Source organism: Chamaea fasciata, unplaced genomic scaffold (assembly GCF_029207755.1).
Source record: "Chamaea fasciata isolate MVZ Bird 193981 ecotype frontalis unplaced genomic scaffold, bChaFas1.0.hap1 SCAF_63, whole genome shotgun sequence".
NCBI lineage: Eukaryota > Metazoa > Chordata > Aves > Passeriformes > Sylviidae > Chamaea > Chamaea fasciata.
Window position 1 is genome coordinate 455,230 of NW_027094148.1, and position 26,472 is coordinate 481,701.

The following is a 26,472-nucleotide window of genomic DNA, read 5'->3' on the forward strand; positions in this document are numbered from 1 at the left end:
CTGCAGTTCCTGAAGGAGTGAGGAGTGTTGCACTAAAGTCAATGTTGTCACTTACCTATAACTCATTTTCAAATGTTCTTGCTAGCAGTAAAGAGCAAAAACGGTGAACAGAAGGCTGGTGAGGTATTTTCAAGATATTCAGGTGCTCAGTCTGACACAGACTAGCATTGATTTGGTCTCTGTCCTTTTACTTTGGGCTGTTGCTTTTGGGTTTTATTTTACTTCTCCTCTGATCAAGTGAAAAAATATCCCATCTCTGCTAGTAAACACTTCCACATCTCCATTAGACCTCATGTAACGTGGTTTCCAAACCGCAGTGCTGTATTTCAGTCTCCTCACTTAAAAGTTAAGATTATTATCATAGAAATATTTTATTCTTGAGGTGTTCTAAAATTAAGGTTTTTTTTTTTTTGCAAAGCTCTTCTCTTTAGTAAGCATTGATGTTGATATGATATTTTATGAAATTGATAATGATAATGATTGGTAATGTAAAACTAACCAGGTATTGTTTCACGTGGGCCCACTAGTATTTTTGTATAAACCCTTAACTGTTATGTTTGGCATAAAAGCACCTTCGCCCTTCTCTTTCTTTCAAGTCCACTCTGGCAAAGGTTTATTATCAGAGAGTCTGCAGTGCTTAAGAACACAAGGAAAAATTTAGGTCTTCTGGAAGAAACAGCCTGTTAGCAATCCAGATTTTTGGACAAGTTGAGGTCAATATGAAGATGAATTTTTGAAGTCTTTGAAATTATAGCCATCGGATAACATCTTCTTTCTTGTGTTCTTGAGTATATTTTTACACTGAGTAGAATTCAAGTCATATTCTTAATTTGGCAAAGGCAGGCATGGCTGAGACAGTAACTGGCTGCTGGAATAGCAAAAAGAATACATACAGTAGAAGTACTGCTTCTCTGACTAGAGGGTTGCTTTATTAAACCATTTCTTAAGTATCTCCTTTAATTAAAATTGTTCTAGCAGAGTGTTTACTTAGATTTGGTACCTAATTATGCTGTAATTGTTCATTGATATGAAAATTTTGAAAACATATGTTTAAATCCGACCAAATAAAACAATTGTAATTATTCTTATACAACATCAGCTAATGATGATCTTAACTTCCAGAGATGGGATCATAAGCCTAATGTGCCGCAGTTTGTTTGCTTCCATCTTTGTCTCCTTTTGTATAGAACACTAGGGCACAGGAAAAAGATTAAAGACATGGAAATAACTCCATGAAGTTGTGCTTTCCTGAATGTAGTGATGTGCTGCTTATTCATAGAGTGGAAGGTTGCGACAGATGTGGGTATCTGAAGTGTCTGGGTTGTTTGTGCAACTAGCTGGAATGGCATTTGTTGAAGTGCCCCCATCAAGGTTCAGAGAAATTCTGTACTTGAAGTAAGCCATTTATCTGGTCTCTTAATACCTGGCTTGAAAACCCTTAGAAATATTGAATATAAAAACTTAAGGTCCTATATGGGATAACTTGAAAACCATCTGCCATCTATATAGCAGGGACAAGAAACTTGAATGCTTCATTTTCATGGTCATAGTTGCAAACCAGGCAGAGAATGCACAGTCACTGGCCTTTTTGGTTAACAATGCTAATTTCAGGCGTCTTGATGTATTCTGTGACAGCATCCAGAAAATTATCCTTAAAAAGGCAGTTACTGCCAAGTTAATGGTGAATATTCAGGAATCAGTATGCTCCTTTCTTGATATTACTTTTATTAGGTACCATGGTCAAACTTTTTTCATTTGTTTTCATACTCAATTTGGGAAATTGTTCAATTGCCCAAATTTCTGGGGGGCTGAAATATATATTGCAGTGAAAGGTACTTTGTGAAAGTTGCAAAGTGTAGAAGAAGCTGGTCATTTTGGGCACGGAGTACGAAACTGAAGACTTGGGGCATCTGCCTTCCCCTTTATTTGCTGCTGTTAAGGCTTTTGGTGGGGTTTTAGTCTCAGGGTAGGGAGGCGGCAGCTGACTGGGAATAACACAAACCCAGGCAAAGAACTTCTCAGAAGAGTGCTGCAGCTGAGCATGTCTATCCATGGAATAACAGAATAATATTTCTGTCCATCCACAGAAATAACAAAGTGTGAATTTTTCTTATTAGAGTCAGGTGACTGTAAAGACTGACAATCATAGTAGTTTTAAATTTGAGCTTTTATGAGATTAATTTGTTAATTTATGTCCTCTGTAAGTATCCAGTAGCACTGAGCTGAGGTCGTACAGACAGCAGTGATGACTCTGGTCCTCATTAGTCCTTAGCCTGTGAGGTCAAAGCAATGAAGCTTGGTAGCAATTTTGCAAGAGAAGTTTGAGATGGAAGAGTTGTTTTCAGCTTTGGGCAGGAAGAGCCAGCCCTGTGCTCTTGCATCCCCCAATGCTCACTGTGAAAGTTAGCACTGTGCAGTGGAAGACAACTCTTTTCAGAGTGCTTAGTGCAGTTGGAAATACTTCTGAAAGATGTTTTCTGAGCTAAGAGTGGAAGCAGGGTTTTACTTATATGAAGATTATTAGGGCTGTGTTATATCATCACAAAATACAGTGATGCTGCCCTGCAGGCCAGAGCTTTTCCAAACTGTGCTGTGTCCATGCTGCAGGGCTGCTTAGATATGAGTTGTATTTAGCAGTAAATGTGTTGTGAATTTCTGTATATGAAAAATCTATTTCATGTGCCTGTATTCTACTCTTTACAGGTGCTAGTACTGAATCTGAAACAAACACAATACCCAAATGAACCAAAACAATCAACCAAACAAAAAAAAAATCAACCAAAAAATCCCCCAAACCAACCAACTAAAAACCAACAAAAAAAAAAAAATCCCTCAAATCAACCAACCAAAAAACCAACCAAAAAAAATCCCCCAAACCAACCAAACAAAAAGCCAACCGAATGAAAAAAACAACCAAAAAAGAAAAAAATCCCCCAAACCAACCAAATGAAAAAACAACCAAAAAAAGAAAAAAATCCCCCAAACCAACCAAATGAAAAAACCAGCCAATCCCCAAATCAACCAAAAAAACCCCAACAAAACAAAGCAAAAATATCCCCCAACCAACCATAAAACCAAGAAACCAAAACCCACTCAAATAAAATCCACAAATCAAAAAAACCCCAACCAAAATCCCCAAAATGAGCAAATGAAAAACCAACCAAAGAAAATCCCAAACCAACGAAACAAAATCCCAACCATACGAAAAAGCCACCAGACAAATCCCGGCCCCACAAAAAACAAAGAAAATGAAAAATTCCAGTGAAGAAATGACCTTAAGGGACGAAGACTTTTCTGTGAGCTCATCTTCCTTTAGGTAATGTTCCTCAAATAGATGATTTGTAATGAAGTAAACAGGTGGTGCTTGACCCTCCCTTTTGTGACCGAGTTGAGAATATTCAAGAATTTACATTTTTATTCACTAGAACTAAACCTGAAATAAGGCACATCACTCCTTGATAAGAATTTCGTGTTAAGAGTCAACATTGGATGAGATCCTAGTGGTGAAACTGAATGTTAGCATGTGTTTAGGCTTTCAGCCTGGCTATCTGGAGATGGAACTCTGCTTTTTCTAGTTTGTAAAGGCTGGTACCCTGAAAAGGCTTTCAAGAAAGGAGAAGTTATACTTATAAAATGCCTAATCAACGAAAGGCTGAAAGGCCGTATGGCAATTTCCATGTAGAGAGGAGCAAATTTTACTTTGATAAAAATGATCGTGCTAATGAACAGTAACCCATGAATAACAGCAAAGATTAGTCCCTTTTAATCAACCCAAAAAACATTGGAATTGGACACTCCCAGACTCAGTTTAAAGATGAGTGGCTCTCCTATATCTTGCTGTCATCTCATTTAAAAAAAGGCATTTTGTAGCTTGCAGGGAAGATGGATTTGAAGATTCATGCCTATTGTTTATTGCAAATATAATCTGTATGCATGTATCGCCCGTTGTACTTAATGCTGGTGCATAATGCCCTGTGGTTATTCCCTAGTGGATTCCTCTGCTGAGACTAAGGTTTGGAGAGAATATTCCAGCAATTTTGTGGTCCTCTGCCTGGTTAGTAATTTGAGGAGTGAGCTTCCTGAGCTCATTGTAGGAGAGGAGTTGTCTTACTCCTTCCAAAACTAAGCAAATAGCTATCTGCCTAGTAGTAGTCTATTTGTATCTTTGGCAGCTCTGTTTTTTAATTTCAAGCATTTGTTCAGCTCTTATTTAAGATGATCTTCAGGAGTGAAGTGATTGTTTAGTTAACTTCATCATGTTGTGGATGAAGACTTTGGAAGACAGTTGTCTCAGTCTGAGAACAGATAAAAGCTTCTCGCTAATGAGGAGAAGTAACAAGGCTCAGCATGCTGGAGTGCCTCTTATCAACAGCAGCTGATGTATCATGAAACAATTTACCGTCTGTAATGTCTCTGGAGGGCCGTTTTGTGCTGTGACTGACAACTGGGGAGCCCTCTTGGTAAAGCTTTCAAAGAGTGCCCTGGATGGTGTAGGACTTTTGTCTCCTGTGCAGAGAAACGATTCATTTATACCAGTGGAAGTATCATCTTCCCTCTGACCTCAGTGCATTTTGCATTAAACAGAATGATTTTTCTAGGGGAGCTGGAGCTGATTGCTTTCTATGAGGTTTGGAACGAACTTTTGCCAGCACTATGTCGCTTATTACAACTGCATCTGTGACTTTGGAAAGGCTGGGGAAGAAGGGAAAGGGAGAGAAGTGGTTTTGAGTATATAAAATGAGTGTTTTATTGTTTTTCTAAGAAAGAGTGATGAAGTTGTTAGCAAATCATTGTTAAAGCACTTGTACAGTGTGGTTTCCCTGATATGCTGTGTTTTCTGTAGCAGAATCACAGGAGTCCTAAGTATATTCAATGACAAAATTACATTTATTATCAAGAAAACACTGTAAATTGTATTCTGCAGCCCTAGAGCCAAAAAAACCAAGCATGAACAAGGGTGTTATTCAAAAAGGCTGCTAAATAGAGAGATGAGAGTAATTAAATAGTTAAGTCTTAAACATGCAGGTATTTAAATAAATGCATTGCTGTTTTACTTAGAGGGGGGAAAAGCAAACATGAGGAACTTTAAAACTGAGGTAGAGGCGACATCTAAGACACAAAAATCCTTGAAAATTTTGAACAGAATTTGGTACATAGCACAAGTTATGTACACAAAGTGGTAAGAGGTAATTAAAAGGTCACATATAGGCCCGGTTTTCAACTTCATTTGTGGTTAAACTTTGCTAATTTTCTGTACTTGGTAAAAGCAGGGATGGAATGACAGACTGCAGAAACAGCCTGGGAGATCAGAGTGGGCAACCACCCTAAACTGATATCATGTGGAAAGAAACACCTGGATTTTCTGTTCAGATCAGTCACAAACAATTATGTTTCGTGTCAATGTTGATGGAGGAGGTGAAGAATCTGGTTCTGGTCCTCTGGATTCACACTAAAGGAATTTTTGATATACTTTTCTTAGCTTTCAGGGTAAATGTAGGATTTTTGAATATTTATGAGCTGCTTATCAAGTTTGTGTTGTGGAAGATGCTCTAAAAACTCTATTACTGTTTCATCAAATCATTAAACTATTTGCAGGTGATAGTAAGGATTAACTGAATGATTGACTTATCCCTGTTTTACAGACACAGCACCTAATATTTACTTCATTTTTTTTTCTTAAATCAAGAACTAAAATAGGAGGGGAAGGAGGAGAAGAAAAATAATCCCTGCTTGATCCTTTGCAGTCAGTAATTCCATGTTCATTTTTCAGCCCTGATTTCTTTCCCCCACCCCATTATTTGGTTCATTGTTTCAATGTATCCTATTTCCTTGTATTTTCTCCTCGATGCAAACTGCCAGGCTGAAATAATAACTAGGCAAGTAGATTACACTCTAAAAATATTCTTGTTACGAGATCTTGGTTAACTCCCAACCACAGTTCACATCAGGGAAACATCACCAAGAACAGGAATTGATTCAGCCTCTGGAACAAGCCATCATATAAAATACCATGGGCTTTTCTCAGCCCATAAAGTAAAGCAGAAAGAATGCAGAGACAGAAATGATTTGTCCGGAGGGTTTAGGATGATGGAAACAGTTCCAACAGCTATTAGGGTGTGGTTGTTTTCCAGTTTACTGGTCACCTTTTCTTCACACTTACGACATGTAATTTTGGCACTTGTCCACTAAAGACAGTGCATGGTTTGGTGTTCTGAGTTCTGGGATATCATCATGCACTGAACCTAAGTGTTATGGGGCTTGCCTGCCTTTGCTCTCTCTGGGGGATAGTTTATATTGCCTTTCTAGCCTAATTTTCTGTTTCTTCAAAGTTTTCTTTTGCTTTATTTATTTGTTAATAATACTTGACCATAAGTATTTGTTCACCTAAGTGCACTATCAAGGCTGGCAAAAGCAAATTGGATCTAGGGCACAAATAACCTGAGTTTCATTTGCGTACTCTCAGTGTAAAAAATAGTTCTCTTGTCCCCAACTTCCCTTTCACATGTTGAAAGCACTTTGTAGCTCTGTGGACCAAAAGGGTATGGCACCATGTCAGGGTCCGCAAATATATGCGGGGAACCTGATGGTTCGTTTTAGGGATCTCAAGGCGCAAAAGACACAGCGGGGGACAACTCAGTTTGCTCAATCCAAAATGCAGCTTTATTTAGTGCCAACAAATGCGATAGAGGGAGTTTGAAGGGAAATAAAGGATAGCGAGAAAAGAGAAAGAGGGAGTGGGTTATAGCTACCAACGGAGAGACGAAATCCTCATGGTCCAGCCAATAGATCTGTCTTCTGTGGGGAGATCTCAAAGTCTGTGCTTAATTCAGGGGTCCTTATAGTTCTCTTTGAAGCGACAGGCAGTTGGCCAAAAAGGTGGGGGAAATCATCACAGCGTGTTCATTTTGAGAACTCAGAACATGTCAGCCGTCAGCAGGTACAGTGTCAACCAGTACGAGTCAGCAGGCGCGGTCACTTCACCGTGACTTGCCCATTGTTTCTGCTCAGGTTCTGATGTTCCGATAGAAGTGCGTGCTGGGTTTTTCCATCAAACACACCTGCAGGCAGCACTTGGCCAACATCCCAACAACCTCAGCCAGGCCAGAACTCCTGTGCTGAGATTTTAGAGTCCCTTTTAGGGGTTTCAGTCTCTGTCCTTGACGATGGTCATGAGGCAGATGAGGGATCTTCGGACCGTCTCTTACACACCAGCACCTCCCATGTCAGTGATGTTGTGCTTCAACTCCTGTGCCAGTGTAAATATGTATTTTAACGTGTCATAACTATAGAAATACATTTTAGTAGAGGTGGGGAGAGAGGCAAGGGAAGCAGCAGTTGGAGCAAAAGCTAGTGTCTTCCTGGTATTTTGAGGAGGAAGTTGGAGAATAATGTGTTTTCATAGAGCTTGGACACAAACTATTTGGTAGTTCACATGTGGAGGGTCTTGGGTGTTGCCATGCTTTTCACTTTTCCCTGGGGCATTTTTCAAGTTTGACTTAGCTAAACTGAATTTAGGATTGGGAAAAAAACACTCCCATCCCAAAAAGACATCTTTTCCCAGATGAGAATTGGACTGTCTAAGTTCTTTGTTTGTATCCCAGAATTGCATTTGTTGTCATACCTAACAGAATTTATAATCATGGCTCTTGCTTTCAAGGGTGCACTGGTGTATGTGCAGGTGGGGAAATTATTACCTAGAAATATCAGAAGTAATTGATGAAAATTTGAACCTCTAAGCTTAAAGAATTTTAAGACTTTTTTTTTTTTCTTGTAGATGAAAAGAAAAAAGGTTTTCATTTCATTTCAGTGGAAATATTGAATTTTGTGGAGTTTGGGACTCAGAAGAAAATCTTGGTGCACTTAATTTTTGTTACATTTGGTATTTGTGTTGGCAGCCACGCTTGTGATGTTAGGAATAAGACAGAATTTTTATTATACACTGGAAATTTCTTTGAAATATATCTGTAGTGAAAATTGTTGCTGAAATCAAGAATGAATAAGCAACTTATTGCATTTGTCTGAAATTAATTCTTGGCTGTTGTAATTCTGCAGATTAATAGATATGTTTGAGAGTATTATGACAACATAATGAACCTAAGATCCCAGTAGTAATAAAACAGTAGTTCTGTTTAAAGAATAATTGTATGGTTTATAGAGAGAGCCTGTTAATTTGAAAGATTGCATTTAGCTGTGTTCATTTCCCTGCTGGCTGAATCCAAACTGTGAGCATGAATTAGTCATCAATGTTTTGAAAGGGAAGAGTAATACTTAGTTTATTACTAAATGCTTTTGAATGTAGAATTAGATCTTCAAGCAGAGTGCCAAATTTTCAATCTAATGTGTAGTTCTTACTTGTAAAATCATATTTTGAAATAAGCTTGAGGAGCTTTGTTACTGTCACAGGCTCCACCAGAGCGCCAGGTTTTCTTGACTCAAACTTATTAAAGGACTGAGGACTATCTCTGTAGGATTTAGAGATCTGCTCAGTTTTTCCATGTCCATCTTAATGTGTCTGTGAACCGTTCTCTAATTGCACTGGTTTGGAAAACTGGAGAATATACACAGTAGTAGAGTGTTGAAGGTGAAGGAAATCAAATTTTAATAACTGCACTGAAAATCCTTTCCTTTTAGTAACCAGTGTGTTGACTGGCTTTGCACAGTGCAAAAAGATTTTTCATTTTTTGCCCACAGATATTTTTTCATAAGTACCCTGCCCACAAGCATCTGGACTAATATTCAATTACTGCTGTACTTATCTGGTGCTGGAATATTCAGTGTTCTGTAGCCTACATGAAAATGTCATAGAGAACCCAAAAACCACAGAATGAACTTAAAAATAACATGATGACTCATTCAATAGATTAGAGCTGTTTGTATTCACAATTATGGAGTTTCAAAATAAAATAGGAGTGGTTGAGATAAAAACTAAAGAGTGTAAAAGGGCCAAATTAAGATGAAATAACTTCTTTTATTGAATCAAAAAGCAGGGTTTTGTAGCTGAAAACTGGAAGCAGTTTAAAAACCTGTGATTTCAGCATAATAAGCGATAGCCTACAAATACTGGGAAGGTATTTCCAAAGATTTTGTAATACTTCTCATTCCTGCTTAAAACATTGAAGAAAACTTGTGTGGCCTCAGGAATGGTCTCCCGTGTCAGTGTCAGCAGATGTTTTCATACTCACATGACCCATCCAAGTTTCAGTTGTCTATAAAACAGGCTTAAAACAACCCTGGTGTGTCAGGATGCCCTTGGCCCTTCCTGTGACAGGGACAGCTTTGCTTCTGCAGCCCAGAAGAAAATGTGGTTGGCTGAAGGAGACACTGGGTCTGTGTTTGCTTATGAGTGCAAAAGTGATGAAATTAAAGGTAATGTGGGTATTAATATACTTAGTACATGTTTCTCACTTAAATGATGTGAAATGACATCCATGTGATAGGAATTTATTTTCTGAGGCATAATGAGGCATAATTTCCAGCATATAAACCTTAGCAGAACAAGATTTGACAGAATTTGATTTTTCTTTTCCATAAAACCAGTTTCTCAGGATTTTCAGGATCTCTGTTGGTCCTGCTCGGTGTGACATTGAGTCGCTTGGATGTGGTGACCAATTGGACAGATGCTCTTTCCTGCTGTGCTGGCCTCTGGTCTCTGTTTTGATGCATTAGACTGAGGGTGAGAGAATTCTTCTGAGTGCCAGAAGTTCATTTTGCATTTCTGATAACAGGGTTTTTTGAAATTTAGGGAAATCACCTGTACTTGGATTGTATCAGTGATTTTAGACTTAAGTATAGGTGACTTGTTTTTACTGGGACCAAGAGCTGTTTCCTGTCTGCAGCAATTTTCCTTTAATTACACTTTCATACACTGTCTAAATAGAACCTATCGTCCTTCTAATCTATATTTGGTTCAAGGCTTATATGATGAAAGAGTGTTTGACATCAAATACTGATGTGTGAAAATACCAAAACACAATTAATGCATGCCTTCCTATGCCTAAAAACCCCCAAAATCTAGCATGTAAACGTTAAAGTCAAAAATTCTTTGGGGTCTTATCTGATAATAAATTTGTTACTATTGTATTGACATATATTTTGTGAAAGCTGGTGCTGGATATGTGATATGCATGGGCTTTCCCAGGGGTCTTTTCTAAGTGTTTAGGTTTTGCAATAACTTTTCAAAACTTCATTCCTATGACAATGTCTTAGTACATACTATTGGGGGTGAAAAACAGCAAGGATCCAAATGTAGGGGGGAAAATACGGAAACTGCAGCTACAAAAAGATTTCTGCATCCAACAGTTCATGTGATTACAGTGTTATACCCGGGCTTGTGCTCCACTTGCCTTTGAAAGGGAAATGTTCTGTCAGGTTTTTCCTTTATAGTAAGTTAAGCTACTCTGTGACCTTCTCTGCATTAAGCAATTTTCTTATGAACCCTACTGAAAAGCCCAGTAAATCAGACCTGTAACTTGATATCTCATTTTCCTCTTGTTCTACTAATTCCCCCTGTGAGCCATTCTAGGCTTCTTAATGCCTATGGAACAATTTCTTATTGAATGGTGGCTATCATCCTGCAACTGGCACCCTTTTAACTTGATCTGACTTTGATGTTTTTATTGTTCAAGCATTTTGCTGCAGCTCTGCAGTGCCTGTTGCTTGGAGCCAGTGATGTGGATTGTGATGATTGTACAAAGGGGCCAGTGGGAGTGACATGGATGCTACAGTAAAGGAAGAGACAGTATTCTGCATGTGTTGGAGCAACTGAGACTTTTCTAGTTTATGATGAACTGTTAATCACGTTTACTACGATGAAAAAAGCACTCAAGGTCATTTTCTTGATAAACCTGATGCCACAAGCCATGTCAGTCATGCATTAGATGCAAATACAGTAGTATGGTACCTTTGCTCTAGTTTAGTTAATCTGTCTTCAGCTGGAATCTGCCAGAAATGTCATCTGCATAGTGTAACTCGGGTCAAATATTGAAAATTGCAGTAGTGGCATCTGGGCTCTGCATCCAGCTCTGGTATTGTGCAAAGCACTTGTGAGGACCTGCTCTGAATGCAACTGTGTCCCTTGCTGCTGCAAATTGCAGTTCCATTAGCTCTCCTGGGAAGTCTTTTCCTTCTCTGTAACAGGAGATATCTCTGGCAAGTATTTATAACTGATTTGAGGTAACTAACTGGAGTGCTGGGATTCTTCTGATGTGGATGTCTACTTCTGTCTTTAACTGTTTTATAAATTACATTGGCTCCCAATTTTATTCAGGCTGAATGATGCCTGAATTGATAAACCAGCTTGGGAGCCTGGGAGCAGTGGAATGTAACAACATGTTAATAAAGTCACCAATAATTTTTCTCCTGAAGTCCATTAAAAACATGGCAGAAGCATCCCCTGTTTCTGTCAAATGGGGTGGCTCTCGGTTGTCTGGGATAATGGACTGAAGGAATACCCCAAGGAACAGAGGAAAAGCATGGGCAGTCAAGGTGCAAGAAGAATGGGTGTGGAGATTTAGGAATGATTTGTGACTGCTGTCCTGACAGGGATCAAGTAGTCCAAGGGGCAGCATGGTAATGTTGGTGTGATGCTGCATTTGTCCATCTTGTAGATCCATCTTGATGGGCATTGTTAGCCCAGGAGTCTGCTGGCCTGATTTGTTTGCTCTGTTTTGGGAAATAACCGACTGATACAAAGACGGAAGAGTCACAGTTACACAGTTACAAGAACATGTTAGCTGTCGGGGAATGCTTGCTTTCTGTGTCATTTAGACTTAAATACGCTTTAAAAATACCTTGTAAATACATTTAGAATACATTTAGTTCTTTGTTTTAGTTAGTGAAATGCTGGAAAACTGTTTCTGTAGTGAAGTGTTGGAACTAAAAAAGCATTGACTTATTTGTAGAATCTAAATTAATTCAGTGCTGAAGGCCCTTGTAAACTTAACTCAGTGCAGAGACCATGTAACAATAACACATGTGCAGCAGCTCACTAGGTCTGCAGTCAGGCAGTAGGATGGCTTTGCAAGTCAGCTGTGTGAAACCAGTGTTGCTCTGCAAAAATCCTGAATTTGTAGCCTCAGTTAGTGCTTTTTCAACAGCAGTTCCAGTTTTCTGATTGGTATGATTTGTATCATGCCACTCGTGTTCCTCTGGCTGCCCAAATCCAGTCCCGTAATGTTGCTGTCTGTCCAGTGTGGGGCTCTGGTTCCATCTCTGAGGTGTGTGATGCATCCAGCTGGCAGTGCTGACTGACAGCTGGAGTCAGCAGAGGCATGGGTTAGTTACTCTCCATTCCATTGCAAAGGAATTCCTCTGCTGCAGCCAGGTGTCGGAGGCAATAACTGTCCTGTGCTGCTGATGCACTGCCTTCTCCAGCTTATTTAGTGATCTGTCAAAAAACAAAAAAGATCATTTTGCTGATTTGAAAAGCAACACGCTGAACAGATCATTCAAGGTAGGAGGCTATTTCACATTTGGGAGAATAAATGTTCTTTCAATGTTGCAGTTCTGAGTAAACTAAATATAAACATGTTTTCTTCCAGCTAGAAGGAATGTCACTCTCTATTTTCATACAGTTGATAATAAGTTGGAAAATAATGTAGTCTCCTAACGTTCAAGGAATGCCAGAAATATGGCAGGATTTTCTGTGGTTTTTAATGCTCATTTCTAGTGTAACTTGAATGTATTCTAAAATTACATGTTGGTGGTACATTCAGGCCACCATTGAAATGACTGGATTGTGTTGGTGGGTCCATGTGTAGGTTTTCCATATATTTACATACACCTTTTTAAAGAAGGGAGTTGTATTTTGCATTTCCATATACCTTCTAAAAGAAGGGAGTTGTATTTTCTGTGACTCCCTGCATAAATCCATAAATCTGGAGATCCTGTAGGGCTTAAAGGACAGTCTGGGGAGCAAAGCCCTCTGAACCCTGTGTCTTAGACTAAATTGACCATTAATCCTCCTGGTGTCCACATCTGAGAGCCATACCCTCTGCTTGCTGCAGGTTTGTCACAGCTCTTTGGGGTCACGATGGCCTTCGTGATCTGAGTAATGCTGTACTGCTCCTGCCTGCTCACCTCTGCTCAGAGAGGTTCAGCATTTACTAGTTCAACTCTTATGCAGAAATTTACCAAAAATTAATGTTAATTAACCCCTTCTGATGGGGTTAAATGGAACTATGGGCCTGATGGTACACTTACATTCCTAATGAAAACTAATATTTGTTATCAATATCTTAAGTGTTAGTATTGTTTCTTTCATGTTGGCTATTGGGTTTGTGGGTTTCCTGTTGTTTAAATGACTTCTGCCTTTCAACATTATCAAGGTACATTAAGGTGTTTTCAAAATTTGTTCCCCCCATTCTTGTTTCTGTATATTTGAGATATATATATATACACACACACACACACACATATATACATTATTGAAATACTACGTAGTTCCTTAAAAATGCAGCTGCTAATTTCCCATTTTTCCTAAGCAACTGTTAGGATTTCCTGAATACATTTGTGAAGCCTGCTTTATGTTAATATTTCCAATTTTTCTTTTTCTTAGTGTATTTTCATTTTGATTTGTTTGCTGTGTCACCTAATTTACAAGAGCATTCACATTCAATATCCATAATTTGCGTGCCATTTTTTGTGTTTGTTAAATTGCACAGTTAACCTAAGAGAGAGAGAAAAATATTGCATGTGGGCGTGGCAGGCTAAGTTTTAGTTGTACATTTGTATCCATGTGTTTGCCATAGTTTTTTTTGCATTTGAAATATTCTGTCTATGCATTTAAATATTCTTTTAATGTGAGTTTAAAGGGATTGAATAGAAAGATGAAACTGAGATCACTACACAGTCTTGATGCTGAAATCAGTCCTTTTTAGTCTAAATAATATAAGTGTGTAATATAAATGATACTTTCTTAGGAAGCTGTAGAAAAAAGCAGATAAATAATTCCTTTTAATGGTGGAGTTCTTCAAAACAGAATCAGAAATACTGCTTACTGTGTGCTTTCCTTAAAAGGTCTTTACATGAGGTAGCAGGAATAGGCATCAAGAATCCAAGCTTCTGGAATGTAAATTTCTTGAGTGTGTTTTGAAATATTTTATGGAGTGGGTTTCTGTTATCTTGCATCTATCTGGGAGCATATGAAAAGTCGTACACCCTTACTAATAGAAGATAAAAAATAAAGGGTAGTTTTTTAGCAGCTCGTCTCCATGGTGTTGTAACAAGGTACAGCAGTCTGTACCTTAGCAATGTGCTGAGGAACAAAAATGTTCTATTTGAGCGTGTACAGTAATTTAAATGCTCTTCTCTCTGAATTGTCTCCTCAGCTGGTTAAGGTTATGTTGGAAACTGTTGGAAGGTGTTATTTTCTTTGTTGTACCCGGAAAGGAACACTTTATAGATCACTTGTGTTACCAAAACCACGTCTAACTGAAGGTATGTGTATCTCTATTCTCCAGCAAGCAGGAAAAACGGGCATTTTCTTTTCTCGTGCAACTGATGAGCAAAAAGAGTACGTGAAAAGGACTGAGGAGGGTGGTATTTGTTTGGCTCAGGTTTCTTCAGTGTGACATTAGGGGACACTTGCCAGCCTTGGGGTCTATGTATGAAATTTATTGCACTTAATTGATTTTGTCCAAGACAATAGTCTGCTTCAATTGAAAAGTTTTACATCTGAATACCAGTAGCTTTGCAGCTGATCTGATCCTAACATTAACTCTGGGGAGAAATTCGGTCTAGGGAGAGCATTTCTGTATTTTGGATGCTGTGCTTTGAAAGTTTGGACGTGTAATCTTAACAAAATGATGGAGAAAGAACATCAGAAAGTCTGCACTGCATAAGCCATTGAAATGTACTCTTAAATGTCAGTTCAGGGGTGAAATTCTCTGCTCTGTTTGGCATTTATCCTAGGCTACCTATGTCCTGTGCTATCAAGCTGTACTGAAGGGGCTGCCTCACAAGAATTTTGGATATTAGTTGTTTATATCCATCGTGGTAATGGCTGATGTGTTTTCCAGATCAGCCACTAGAAGGTGTGAAAATTGTAAACTGATGAGCACAGAGAGGGTCTGACAGTTTCTCCTGCAGAAGGCAGTGATACATCTGTCCTCAAGCAAATGCTGCATAATCCATACAATTTATTAGTGAATCATGCCTTGAGCTTGGGAATTTCACAGGAGCGGAGCTATTCAGGGGTCTGACATGTGCATCCAGTGTTTGTGGAGAGTCTCTTTGCATCCTCAGCAACCCCATCCGTGCTTGTCCAGCCTCCTCCTTCCTCCAAAGCAGGGAAGAGATCTCTGAACCCATTGCTGCAGGAATTTACCCCGTTTGATTTATGATGGAAGCAAGCTCAGGTCTGTCAGAAGATCTACTTTCATCCCTAAAATGTGGGAGTGAGGGAAATGTGATTAGGAACATTACCTGCCCTCAGACAAAACTAATTGTGTCTAATGTTTGCTAATACTTAATGGCACTTTTCAGCAGTCAAACTTGAATGAGTTGATGATTGCTTAATGTACTTTGTGTAGAAAAGCTGACAGTGGCCAGCGCACAAGATGGGAATTACGTGGTCAAGGACTTGTACAGTTGGAATAGAACATGTGGAGAGTATGATTGATAACTGGCTAGCTGCAAAAGGTCACGTAGACATGAGAGAGCTTTGCTGAGCACGCAGGCACTCTCATGAGAACCAGCAAGGCGGTAAGCTTCGCATATCCTTGAGCACAGCTGGGATACGATAACAAGACCTTGTAGCTGAAAGATATGAGGGAGAAGCACGGTAAAACAAAAAACTTACTCAAACTATGTAACCACAAAGAAATGTAGAAAGAGGCGTAGCTGACTTTTAGTCTGAGCACCAATCCTGAGCTTAACTTTTGCAATATGCATGAGCTTATTAGTGTTATTATTAAAAGCATTGTGTGAATTAACAATAAACGAGATTTGCCGATCACTCATATTGAGTGCCACATTTCTCCCGCTGCGGATTTCCCACAAGAACGGACTTTCCAGTTCTTAAAACCTTCTTAGTAGGAGGTGTGATGGTGCACTTTGACTAAATTGTGGTCAATTCTGTCTCCTAATAGCCGGCATCTTCAGATTCTACCGGTGGTGTTGGGAATGTCTTTCCAAGAGTTGAGAAGGAAAGTTTCTTTTAAGGATTCTGATCTTCCAGTGTGATGCGTGGATACCAGTCAACATGTAGACAGATGACAGGCACAGACAGTATTCTTGGCAATTGCTTAGAAAATAAACAAAAGATCAGGCAGTAGAATTGTCCTGACAACAAGGAGGATAACAGTAACTTTTCCAAGGGACAAATGTCAATGTCACTTTCAGTTACATTGCAGGAAAAAATGGTAAAAGAAGTGGGTGTGACCCAGAATTCCCACAGCCAAGAGGATATGTGAGTACCAGTTTGGCTGAAATGACTGTTGCTTGTCATTCCCCAGTGACAGTTTGGAGAAGTCATCACAGGCTCTTTTAATTGATGAATACTGATGTGTATAAGTCAGGTGTTGGTATATGTATTTTCACATCCTTTTTTTTGCTTTTTCCATGGTGCAGCAGGTAATCTCAGAACAGCAGTGGCTGTGCTGAAGCAATATAAATAGTAATCTCTGATTTTTTCCAATGATGTTTGATTGCCAAGTGATATCCTCAACAAAATTGGTCAGACCCTCTCAGTCCTACTCCTTGTAGCTACTGAGTACTGAGATTGTGGAAGGCCTTACTGAAGCTGACAGAAGTAATTTTCATTGCCTTCAGTGACTTTTAAATTGGGCTGAAAGTGCTGGTTGGTCTAAAAAATACTTTGTGAGCTTTGATCTAATGAGTGGAGACCAGTGGTAAATCAAAATGGAAGGAAGAGCTTTGTGGGCAAAATGTAGTACAGGTTAATTTGCTTTTTCAAATTCTAACTTATTTAAATTTTACATCAGAAGTTGTGGAGGTCTAAATCCCTACTACCACCTTAAGGCATCTCTGCCTCATCATTGCTTAAGACACTGACTGAATGCACATAGTTTAATTTAAAGTTGATTGCATTTAACAACAGAATTTTTTAAAGCCTTTAGTCATGTAATAATGGTAGATAGCGCTTAATTTAGTCAAGAATGACCGATACAGTTATCTATCATTTACATTAGCAATGTTGAACCGACAGTAAATTCAATTAATTCTTCAATTTTATGCTCTTAACATTTAAAACCCTAAATCCACTTTAAATCAATTTGCATTATTTTGAGGATGGGATTCTTAATGTTAAGCTCCTATTAAATCCGCATTTTCTCTACTATAAGGTTGCTTTGAATTTTTTTTGTCATGTTTTTGTGGAATGTTGGTCTTAAGCAGTTTTTGTGGGTTTGTCTGTGACTTAAGGAGCTCTCTATTGGATACTGATCTATGCAGTTGAAATAGAACACTGGAAAAACATGATTTATAACAAATGTTCTCATAGCAGACCAGGAGGTTGGGTTGATATTTCTTGTTCTTCCATCAAGGAACACCCATGGCTGTGGGCTATAATTTATAACAACAGTGTTGCTTTGACCGGTTTTGGTTACTGTGGGCTTGTTTTCAGGAATGATGAGTATGTAGTTATCCCATCTTGAAAGAAATACATAGCACATGTGCTTATTTGGATTAATTAGTATGGTTTTATATCACAGTTGATAGAAAGCTGGAAGAAAAGCCCAAGAATAAAGGAATAAAGGAGGCCAACCAAATAACTGAGGGTTGTGACTGTGGTTAAAGTCCCTTATGAATTCTGAGTGCTCCAGCACTGGTTTTCTGTGAGTCACTCTTTGAAGCTGCATTATCATTTTGTTATATATATTCCAATATATGTAAGTCCTGTCAGACCCTAGAGAGAACACTTGCAGTGAGTAATTTCAGGTCTGAGTGCCACAAGCAGGCTGCTGAGAAAGCTGGCCCAGCCTTTTTTTTTCTTGGTGGTTCTGATGGTTTGAGCTGCAAGTTCACTCAGCTGAGCTGCTCTGTGCTCCAGCTCTGTTTCTTTAGTGATGCTGCAATACTTGCTGCACGGCAACTCAGTTGGAAAACAAAGAAATTAATGATACAGAGAGAAGATCTGTTCCCAAAGCAGGGTGAAATTCTGGTGGAAGGGCTTCTGCTGCTTGAATTTTAAACACTGTGCTGTGAAACCTCTCACGTCATCTGTGGGTTAGTGGTTGTATCACCTGGGATAGTCCATCCAGGCCCTGTTGATGCAAACGTGCTTTTCACTGGTGCTGCTCCCTATTTTGGAGAATATCTGAAAATAAGGGGTGAGCAAGTACTGAAAATTTCAATTTTTGCTCCTATTTACCCACTTGCCTGCTGTTTTAATTTTGAAGTAGGGTGTCAGATAGAATCTGTCTAATGGCAGCGGTGTAAAAAGCATGCCTTCAGTTCCAAACTGAAACCCCTTGCAATCAGCAGATGTCCCAGCTCAAGGAAAATGACTTGCAAGCCCAAAACATTCACTTTCCCTGCCTCATTTCTTATGGTCTTACCAAGGAAACAGCAAGACTTGGATTGTGCTTACTCTTTGCAATGGAGAAGTTGTTAATGCTGCGTTTTCATGCTCCCATCGTCGTTGTACTCCAAATGTCTGTTCTGTGGAATGGGCAGGATTAGGCTGTTTAAGACAAAGCCACTCCACATTTACAGTGCCTGTAAGGTCCACAGTAAGAGCCCTAAATGGAAGTATCATTTTCAAGATGCCTTCTATTTTACAAGCAGCCAAACAGAAAATGAAACCCTGGGTTGAATTGTAGTCTTCCTGAAGGAAGTGTCAAAGCCTAACAAGGGAGCTTGACCCAGCTTTGTACTTGTTGTTCAGTGAAATAAACTTTAATTGTTAATGAATCCAAACACTGTTAATGAATCCAATACTACTACTTTACTGAGAAAAGCTGTAATTACTGGACAATCCCCTGATTCTCAGCTGCTGTAAATCACTCTATCTTCACAGAATGGAGAGGGGCACTTCATTTAACAACACTGAAGAATTAAGACAGGGAAATGGCGTAAAAATCAGAAAGGATCTTAGAATTATAATCAGGGGAAACAGAGTAAAGAAAAACATGTAAAGTTGGGCATTGCTTCTGTGTGAAGAGAAGTTGTACATCCATGTACATGTAGTTGCATTAAGGAAAAGCATTAGTATTCAAGCCGAATGATGTCATGGAAAAACCGGATTGTTTTTTTTAAGCATGCAAAACTTCTGTCAGTTGAAAGGGGATAAGAACAGCATATTAATCTATTTCCCTCCTTACCTGTTGTTTTGTGAAGTAGTTAGGATTGCTGGCATTATCCATCTGGAATTTTATGCCAGTGGCAGATCCCTGACTGTGATGGTAGAAGGGTAAGGACCTCATCCAAATGCATCAAGAGGAATAGTGTTTCACTGCGAAACTGCCAAGTATTTCAGACCGGTGCCTAATACGGCAAAAACTTGTTGCAATTATGTGTAAAGTGTAATTTATCTAATGTAATTATGAGATGTTTAGAGCCAGTCATTTGAAATAGACTCCACTCCTCTGTTAACTTTTGACATTGGAAAGACTGTAATCATATTGCAGACCATCAGCGCTTGGATTAAAATTTAAACCTACAGTGAGCTTCAAACTGCTTTGCATTTACCCTTAGAAGAAAAGGGAGGTTGAATAATTTTTCTTACGTTGATTTATCTTAGGAAAATGGGTGTCAAGGTTCTGAATTACAGTAATTATTGTAAGCATGTAAAATATTATCAACTACAAGATACATCTGATGTGGTGTGGATGGATTAGTGCACATGCTAAGACCAATTTGAGAACATTTCACTTTTTGCTACGTTTGCTAGGGCTAGTTACATCCACTTAAAATACAGTTTGTCTCTAAAATGGCAGCGGTTTGCAGGTCCTATGTGTTAGGACTTTGGTTAAAGCAAAAGGAACAAAATAATTCTTTTTCTTTTAGCTTGTCATGCAGTTTGTGCTAAGGCTTTCAGTAGTACTTTATTGTGACAGCTAATTTTCCTTTTCATTTGATGCCCTCATGTACACCTTGTCACTCTATTAAACTAGAAAGATTTAGTTTCTTAAAGAGCCTTCAATGAAGCTGTTATAAAGCCTTTTCTCAAAACAACAAATATGGAGCCTGAACACATGAGATTACATTGTTTTAGTTTATGCTGCTTTTTTGAGGAAATAAAAACAGGAGAGAGCAAGAGTTTATTGCTTAATAAGTATCAGCTATTTTCATAAAAAGGGTTCATAATTTTGAGTTTCATTTTTATTTTGACCAGAACACTTTTAGATAATAAATGTTGCAATTGAATCTTGTTTTTTTTTAGGAAGTTGTTAAAACAAGCTAAATGCTTTCCATTTATGGATAACAAACAAGCACGGGAGCTTCCCACAGGCATCAGCTGCGTCAATCATCAGCTGTGCCTGGAGCTCCGGCTCCTCCGTCTCCAGGCGGTCTCATCTTCTGTGGCCCCTGAAGGTCTTCTAAGGCCACCGGTTTTTCTGAGCCAGCAGATGACTGCAGTTCTGCAATTCGCTCCTCGAACATCAGCTGGACAAAGAGGCTTATCCAGGAGGGGCTGTCGTCGTCTCTCAGGGCCTGAAGAGCTGGAAGAGACAGGCACAGAGCCCCGGTCAGAGCCCGGATGTGCGGGAGTCCAAGGAGACCCTCCTGCCAAGGGCCATCCGAGCCAGCTCCTGCCGTGGCCACCACAAGAGAGGAGAGAGGGGCCAACGGGATTCGCCGCAAGGTGCTGAACACGAATCGCCCCGCCCGCGTCCCCGAAATCTCTCCGTGTTCTGCGCACGCCAGCCCTTGTCCGCACAGGGAGCCAGGCCCTCCGCAGGCAGGACAGGGATTGCAGCCCCCTGCGCGAGCATTGCGGCTCCCCCCGGCAGCCCCGCTGAGAACCCGCTGCCCTCACTCACCCTCGCTGAGGGCCTGGAGCTCTTCCTTCTGCCTCCTCAGGCGCACCCCGGCGATCCCTGGGAACACAGAGCCTGTCAGGGCCCCAGCGGCACGGCGCCCTGCCAGCGGCGCTGCCAGCCCTGTGGCCACACGGCCTCCTGCCCCGGCAGGGCTCGGCCCGGGCCCTTGCCGCATCCTGCCGCCCAAGGGCCCGGCCGCAGAGGGCGGCAGCAGCCCCGAGGGCAGGCGCGGCTCCACGGCGCCGGGCGCGGATGCCGCTGCCGGGACGGGGGCTGGGGCTGGGGCTGGGAGGGAGCCCGGGCTCGTGGCTCACCGATGAGCTTGATGGCCGCCTCTCGCAGGGGCTCCTGTGGGTGCTCCAGGTAGGGCAGGGCCAGGCGCAGGTGTTCGGCCGCTCGGCTCTTGTCGTCTGCCAGCTGGAGAGAACGGCAGGAGGGAGGGAAGGGTTGGCGCGGGCTCAGCCCCTCGGCCGGGCGCTCCCGGCGCCCAGCCCCGGCCTGCGCTGCCCGCACAGCCCCGAGGCCCGGCCAGCGGGCGCCGGGCTCCGGAGGGGGCGCAGGGCCGGGTGCTGCCCGGGGAGCCGCGGTGCCGCCCCGCCCCGCGGCCCCGCTGGGCCGGCGCTCCGTCGGCGCCCGACTCGGGGCACAGGAGCCTGGAGAAGAGCCCGCGCGGCCCCACGGAAGGGAGCGGCGTGTGGGGCGCAGGCCGGAGCCCCTGCGTGCGGCGCTGGGCAGGGGCCACGGCTGCCAGCCCCGCACACCGAGCCCCGCCGTCAGGGGGCTTCTCCAGAGGCCGTCCTTACCACGCACTCGGCGAACTTGAACAGCTTCTCCGTCTTCAGCACGTGCTCGAGGTCGCTCCTCTTCAGGAAGCCGGCCGCACAATGCAGCGTTTCCCGAGAGGCCTGGAGAGCAGCAGAGACGGGAGCTGGCAGCGCAGCCCAGCCCAGGGCACGGGCCCTGCGTCCCTGCGCCAGGGCCAGCAGGAGGCTGCGAGCCGGGAGAGGTGCCCGGGCAGGAGGCAGCCGAGCCCCCTGTCAGGGATGCACCGGCATCACACAACGCCTCACCTTGGCCACGCGCTCGTTCACCTCGTGGCAGTGCAAGTAGAGTGGGAGCAGGCTCTGGCTCACAACTGTGTTCAGTGGCTCTTTGCCCTCATCCGCTACCAAGCCCATCACCTTTTGGAAAAGCTGAATGGAGAGCAGCTGCACCTGGCTGTTGTCCTGAAGGAAAGGAAGCGGAGGAGGCCTCAGCACCAATTTCTCCAGCCCAGCCGGGCAAAAGCCTAAAAATCCCCAGGGCACAAAGTTTCTGGGCAGCAGCTAATGCCCGTGGCACGCAGAGCCTTACGTTTCCAAAGAGCGACAGGAGGAGGTCGGCTAGCTTCAGGGCAGTGGTCCTGCCGATCACGGAGTCTTTCCGCTGGCACACATTGGTGAGCGCAGAGAGGGACATGGCGACCACCTCTCCGTCGGCATCACCAAGCCGCTCCAGGAGGCTTGGAAGCAGGCTGCGTACACCTCCGGCCTGTATGGAACACAAGGCTGTGCTGGGAAGCCACCAAGAGCTGCAGCGCCAACACCGCCCTGGCTCTGCTAGCCCACCCTGCCGCTGCTGGGCCCAGAGGCCAAAGGCCTGTCCCGAAGCACTCGAGCAGCTGGAGCAGGAGGCAGGAGAGCTGGGAGCAGCTGCCTCAGCTCCTGAAGCCCAGCCAGCCCAAGGGGCTGCTTTCCCCAGCGCAGCTTCAGCCGCTGCCCCCTTCTCACCATCGAGGGCTCCTCGCTGAGCAGCACAAGGCCTTTGAGCGCCAGGTGACGTCTCTGCCTGCACGTGCCCCGCAGGTGCCTTGACATCTCCTCCAGGACGCGGCCTGCGCATTCCCTCAGGTCCAGGAACTTGATGACCTGAAAGGCACAGGGCAGTGACAGGTGACCCGAACAGCAGGAGCCCAGAAGCGCACAGGGCCGGGCCCAGGCAGCAGCAGCAGCAGCAGCACAGGGCTCGGGCACCGGCCCAGGCAGCTGCAGCTACGAGAGGGCAGAGGGCTGAGAGGCAGCTGAGCGAGGCAGCGCTGGCTCACCTCCACCAGGAATGCCAGGGAGGGCAGATCCCAGCGTGGCTCCTCCCTGCTTAGTGGCTGGAGTAGGTAGAAGCCAATGCGGGAACAGGTGTGGCCCAAGTGACGGCGCATCTCCCTGTCAGGGGGAAAAAGGCAGCAAGAGCCTGAGGTGGGGGGGACAGTCTTCTCCCAGGAGGTCTAACTCACAGGTCCGGTCTTTCCCCAGTATCTCTGGAGGGGGATGTGGGCGCTTTGGGAGGCGGCCCCTTCTGGGCACCCTCCTCTGCCAGCCTTTTCCAGTCGGCTTGGCCGGCCCTCGGTGACGAGGCCCTCGAGGCCATGAGCACAGGGACTGTGTGGGGCACAGGGGACAAATGTGGGAGAGAAGGGGTTCTCACCTGGCCAGCAGACCCACGGCATAGTGCTGGGTGTCAGCACAGAGCAGCGTGTCCCAGCCACGCTTGCGCTCCATAGCCATCATCTCTGTGTTCCACCACATTTGGCTGAACAGAGCCTTCATGGCCTGCACTGCAAACCTGTGTGCAGAGCAAAACCCAGGTCACACGGCGAGCGCTGGCGCCGGCCACAAGGACATTGAAAAGACAGGAGGACTGGCACCTGTTGGGGTTGCTGGGAAGGCCGTGTTCCTCCTGGCACGCTCTCCAGAAGTTAGCAACTTCCACTGGCATCTCTTGTGTGGTGATGACAATGTGGAAGAGGAGAGCAACAAACAGACGGGCTGAATGAAGGAGCACTGCCCTGTGGCATTTGGGCACCTGGACAGTCAGCCACAGCCCCAGAGTTGCCTGCAAAAGAAGCAGCCCGAGACAGAGCTCAGTGCTAAGATGTCCGTGTGGCAGGGCCCGAGGGGAGACGCAGGGGGAGCGACGGGCCTGGAGCCCCCTGAGCCTGCCCTAAGCCAGTGCCTGAGGCAGGGAGAGGACGGAGAGCTGATGGAGAGGCAACCGGGGAGCGAGCAGAGGCCGGTTCCAGAAGCTCACCGCCAGGGCAAAAACGTCCTCGTCGTCGCCATCGGAGGTGGTCGTTGTATGCAGAGGCCAATCCTCCATCACGCGGATGAGTGCTGGCAGCACCTTCTCCGCTGTCACAGCTGACGAGCCTATGGCTCTCCACATGCTTGCAGCAGCTCTGTGGGATTGGAGCTCTGTGTCAGGGCCGTCTCAGTCACAGTAGCATGCCCTGTGCAGCTGTGGAGGCCCAGGTGACAGAGCCCGGGTGCCCTGAGGGGCAGGGAGGGAGCATGGCAGCAGGCTGGTGGAACAGAGGGGCCCAAGGGTCCTGGACCGCTCCGCCTGTCTGGCAGAGCCCATTGGACAGGCTCTGCAGGGCAATGGGCCCTAAAGGCTGCTGAGCCCTGAGCTCTCAAGGCAAGTGGGCCCCATACCTGTCACACGTTGGGGCACAGCGCAGGAGGGTCAGCACAACATCAGCAGGTTGCTCTTCGGCCAGCCTCAGAAAGTCCAAGCGCATCCTGGCATCCAAAGTGACACAGGCTGCCAGTCTCTGGTGAAGGTCCTTCACCATGGCTGGCACCTGGAGGAGACATGGGGAAGACCTGGAGCGCTGTCCAAGGGAGCAGCTTTCCCCAAGAAGTGCTTCCCCTCCCGCCACACTCTCCTGGCCTCCAAGACTCAGGGTCTCTTTTGTGTTGGTATTTCTGAAGGCCACGCACTCAGTCACTGCCATGTCTGTATTTGCTGCGTCACTGATTGCAGCATCCAAGCGCTGAGCCAAATTCGGGCTGACATTGGGCTCTGCCTGGAGCTCAGTCAGCCTGCGGTCAGGCTCAGCTGTTGCACGGCTTCTGGTCGTCCTACGCCGAATGGGCACGAGCCTCCGGAACATCTGCAGAAGAGCAAAGGACAGGGAAGAGAGACACGTTCCATGGAGTGCTCCAAGCGCGGAGCTCGGCCGAGCAGTGACAGCAGGCCCAGCCCAGGCGGGGATGGCTGCACGTACCTTCAGTGATCTGCGGAAGCGGCCACGGGTGGGCTTCTTCTCCTGTGTCTGCTCCATGGTTGCATCTGGCAAAGAGCGAGCGCAGCCAGAGCTGAGGGGTTGCAGGAGAGGCCAGAGAAGCCAGCCCTGCTCTCCCCAGGCAGGGACAGCCCCGGGATGCCCCAGGGGATGGAGCACAGCTGCTGCAGGGGCAGCCTCGGCCCCTCTTCCATCCTGTCAGTGGGCGGAATGGGAACGGGGATGGGATGGGATGGGGCCAAGCTGTCCGCAGCCATCGGCCTTGTGGCCCGGCTCTGCCACTCACCATCCTGCTGTGGCTGGAACTGCTCCAGCTCTTGAGGGGGTTTTGCTGGAGCATCTCCAGGGCTTGTATTTCTTCTCCTCCAGCAAACTGTGAGGAGGTCGTGAAATCTGCCCGCCATGTCAGCGTCTGGCCTCGAGGGCACCTTCAGACAGATGCCTCTGAGGAAACTAGGGAAAACCCTGAGGCAACAAGTTGTGCAGTTGTGCCTTGAAGGCACCTGCGACAAAGAAGCCTCAGGAAGGCTGCAGGACAGCAAGTCCTGCACACTGGTCTTGAGGGCTCCTGCCACAATGACAGGAGACTCCTTGTGGTGCTTCAGGTCACCAGATCCTGTGGTCTGGCCGCGAGGGCACCGACCGCAGGGTTGGGAGATGCCTCGGGAAAGCTCCGAGTCACCAAGTCCCGCAGTCTGGCCGCGAGGTCAGCTGCAGGAGCAGCGCTTCGGAAAGGCTCCGGGTCGGGCACAAACGAGCGGGCTGTGTGGGAACTCCTCACAGCACCTCTCTGGCGCGTCCTGTCCCGTGGCGTGCTCCAAGCACTGTGGCGTGGCTGCGTTGTTGCCAGCACCTATGTCACCGCGTGTCACAAAGGCTCCTCGGGACACCCTGTGCTGTTCCCTGCCACGGTGACCGCGCTGCTGCACCGTGTCGCAAAGGGCCCATGCACACCCTGCCACCTGCCCCGGCCCTGCCCCCGCTCCACCCAAAGTGGCCCAGGTCGGAAGGAATCCCTCGGCCCAAGTGTCTAAGAGAGCCCAACAGGACCTTGAATGATTTGATGGCTCGAGCCATCGGCAACCGCTGCCCTGCTCTGCGGGCTCAGGGCGGCAGAAGGAGCCCCCAGGGCTGCCGACGCAGCCGCAGCAGGAAGGGCACGGGGCCTGCCGCAGAAGCTGGCACGGCCTCCCTTCTCTCAGCTGATAATTGTCTTCAACCAAAGTCAGGCTTTCACTTCAAACCCAGCTCAGTGCAGGCAAACCCTTGGGCAGCTAAGATCTCCAAAAGGCTGCTCGATCCAAAATGACCAATTCCTCTTTAATTTCTCTTTTTGGGTCACTGCTGATCCTCTCCTCCTCTTCCCCCTTCCACTCAGCTGAGTTGGCAAAGGCTGGATTAGCCACTTTATCCTTATGGATGAGCATGGCAACTTGTTTTGGTTTGGGAAGACAGGTATTTGCTAGG